At 38.3% G+C, this 3,745-nt stretch overlaps 1 pseudogene; it reads left to right on the plus strand.

The window, feature by feature from the left end:
• The first annotated feature begins 312 nt into the window (after nucleotides 1-312).
• LOC101645578 lies at nucleotides 313-3,745 on the plus strand (annotated as a pseudogene).

Raw genomic sequence — 3,745 nt, forward strand, 5'->3', positions numbered from 1 at the left:
TTGGTCTCTGGACATTGAGTTGCCTTCCATATCGAAGGCTGCAATTCTTGATCTTCATAAGAAGTTCCCCAAGTCCTCACTTTCAACAAGCAAATGCAAAGTTGGGTCATGTATATCTCATAGGTTGTTAAAAAGCCTTACTCCAATCATGATGCCACATTCTTCTTCTTATAACTTCTGTGATGATATGCTGAGCACACAAATTGACTAGGTATGGAGATGCACACCTTTCCTGATTTTAAACCAGGCAGTTTTCCTTTGTTCTGCTCATACAACTGCTTTTGATCTATGTGCAAGTTCCACATGAGCACAATGAAGCGTTCGGTAATTTCTACTCTTCTCAAGGCTCATCCTTTGTTATAATCCACATAGTCAAATGCCTTGGCATAGTCAATAAAACAAACAAATGTGGACCACCCAAAATTAACCAAACTCACTTCCATTGAGTCAATTCATACCCCCTGTGGGTTTTGAAATTCATTACAGGAATAGAAAGATTCATCTTTCTCCTGTGCAGCCTGGTGGTTTCTAACTGCTGACTTTTCAGTTAGCAATCCAACATGCAACCACTGCACCAACAAAGCTCCCCCTGGCAGACTCAAATGGCAGGCTCCAGCAGGCAAAGCCAGGAAGAAATGGTGCAGGTCCATACCTGCAGGAAGAGAAGAGAGAGAGAATGCCCCTCTTGGCATTTACTTAACTTTATAGCAACTGTTCTACACACCAAGAAGGCAACATCAGGAACCTTGGAAGGAAAGCCCACTGCCAAGTGGCAACATCAAAGCAAGTAGACATCAATCTGATGATCTGTTCACTGATTGTCACCTTCATACCTTTATATGTCTCCTTAACCATAAACAACCTCCACATAAAAATAAAAATATCACACATCTACCTAAAAGGAACAACTAACATGTAGACAACTTTTTTATAGTTTATATTTTATACTTAAAGAAAACAAAAATATTTGATGAGTGCTAGGTTTTGAGAATGATGATGGCAACATATGTACAAATGTGCTTGACACAGTGTATGTATGTATGAATTGTGTTGAGCTGTATGAGTCCCCAATAAAATGATTTAAAAAAAAGAAGAAGAAGATATACTGACAATTACAGTCCTCACCTCTGCATACGATCACAAAGCTGTACCTGGTACTATAACTACCTTTCTCCACCTCCATTCTATATTCTCTTTGCTGTCAGTCAGCACCTCAATTTGTCATCATTCTTTACCTGGCAGGTGATCTAAACTTTCCTTCCTGAAGAGAATAAAGTAACCCTCTTCTTTGCCTTTCAATCCAGAGGCATGAGGAGTACAAAATGGCCATTCGTAAGTGCCAGTTCAATTGAACTGGTTAGGTGCCTCCAGCTGGGAGTATTCCTCCATTTGGAACAAGGACTTCCAACCCTGAAGAGCATGGAGTCACCAGGACAGGAAGCACAATGATGCTGCTAATGGGTCACTAGGAGTAATCATGCGTGATACCACTCCTATTAATACCCATATTGGTTGCTGGTTCAGAGAATACACAGCCTCCTGGAGAACGTTGCCCTACCCTGCAAGGTGTTACCATGTACCTAGCACCATAATTGTGTCTTCATAAGGCCATTCCATTATTCTTTCAAGCTTGCTGTGTATAGTTGCCATTTGTGTTGTTGAAAAAAGTCTTTTGTAATGAATAAGTCATTGGTCTCGCAAAGTTCTAGTATTCAATCCTCAGCTTCATGTCTATCACCAAATCCTTATTTTCCAACTACTGTTCCTTTCTCTTTATTTCCAACTTTTTCATTCCAATCCCCAATAATTATCAATGTATTTTGGTTGCATGTTTGGTCAATTTTTGAGTGAAGTTGTTGGTATAATTCTTCAATTTCTTCATTAGCTTTTGTGGTTGGTGCATATATTTGAAAAATAGTTGTATTGATTGGCTTTCCTTGAGGGCAGATCAATATAATCCTATCACACTCTGCACTGTACTTTGATTTTGAATGTACTTTTAGACATGAATTCAATGTTATTCTTGATTGTGCTATTCCTGGAATAGTGATTCATAGGATTTCCTAATTCAAAATGGCCAATACAAGTCTACTTCAGCTTACTAATGCCTAAGATATCAATCTTTATGCATTCCATTACATTTTTTTATGTTTCCAATTTTCCTAGATTCATACTTCACATATTCCAAGTTCTGATCATTAGCAGATTTTTGCAGCTGTTTCTGCTACCTTGAGTCATATCCCATCGACAAACAAAGATCCCAAAGGCTCATCCTCATCCTGCAGCACTGTCTCTGACAGTGTCCTGCTTCCATTCATTCGGCCTCCTGTATCTGACAATGTTTCAAAAACTGCATAAGATGTTCAGCAGCTCCTTTCTCTGAAGCGGGGAACTGAGTCCTTTAGTTGTCGATTCTTTGTCTGGAAGCTCCACTAAAATGTGTTCATGGTGAATAACCCTGCTGGCATTTGAAATACTAGTACCATAGCTTCCAGCATCACAGTAACCAAGGGGCCACCAGTGTAAGGCAAACTGACAAAGAAGTGGTGGTGCAGGAAAGTAAGTGGTTTAATAGGGGTACTGGCAAGAAGAGAGATAAAAGGGGAAAAAATTAAGTGTTCATAAGAATGGACTAAGGGATTTATAAAATAATATAAATGTAAACACATCTATTTAGAAAAAGGAGTATGATTAAAGAAAGAAACAGAAAAAGAAATTCTGGTCCTATGTCAACAACTACTCCTGTTGTAAAATCTCGAATCAGCCTTGAAGTTTTGGGCTAATATCATGGACACAGCCTGTCTGAACAACTTCACGTGAGAACTTCAATGAATTTCAAATGGAAGGCATGTCAGCAGAAAACAATGAGATGTATGTAGAACTGGCACAAGAAAACTTATCTCAAGCTTGAAAACCTCACAGAATGCCAGAGCCTTGGAAATCACGCTGACTGATAAGCATTTCCCCTGCCTTACAGTCTCTACAGAACTGTTGTCTGTACCAAGCATTAGTCACATTTTGACACATGACATCCCCATAAACGTTATTAGTAGAAAGCTGTGGAAGGATTTACAGTAACCTATAGTAGCAGAATCTGATGTTAGTATTTACTTACCAGTGTTGAAGACTATGAAAGTTTTAAGGAAAAAGTGAAAAATATTAGCAATTACCTTTATGGATTACAACTCATTGTAACGAAAACAAAAATCTTCACAACTGGGCCAATAGGTAAGATCATAATAAAGGAAGGAAAAATTAAAGATGTCAAGAATTTTGTCCTGCTTTGATTCACAATCATTGCTCATGGAAGCAGCAGTTAAGAGATCAAACAATGTCTTGCACTGGATAAATCTGTTGCATAAGACTTCTTTAAAGTGTTGAAGAGCAAGAGTGTTACTTTTAGGACTAAGATTATTGAAGTAAACCTAACTGGAGAATTGAATTTGAAAATAGAGACTTCAGTTTCTATTTTCTATTAGTGTGTGTTACAATTCATTTTCAAGATCTCGAAACACCCCCATTAGCCTCAGAGTCTGCTTCTCAAAGTAGAAACCTGGAAGAAATGGCTTAAGTATGCATAAATATTAAGAAGCTCCTACAGTTGCTTGCTGGGCAATAAGTAAACCCTACAAAGGCCTTGTGCAATATTGTGAATAACTGGATTGCTCACTTTGATTTGCTTCATGATATGTCTCCTCAGGATTTCATTCTGGCATTGTCTCAACACCAATCTTTCCAGACATAG

Source organism: Echinops telfairi, unplaced genomic scaffold (genome assembly GCF_000313985.2).
Source record: "Echinops telfairi isolate 266 unplaced genomic scaffold, ASM31398v2 ScPeMD7_5592;HRSCAF=6446, whole genome shotgun sequence".
Classification (NCBI taxonomy): Eukaryota; Metazoa; Chordata; class Mammalia; order Afrosoricida; family Tenrecidae; genus Echinops; species Echinops telfairi.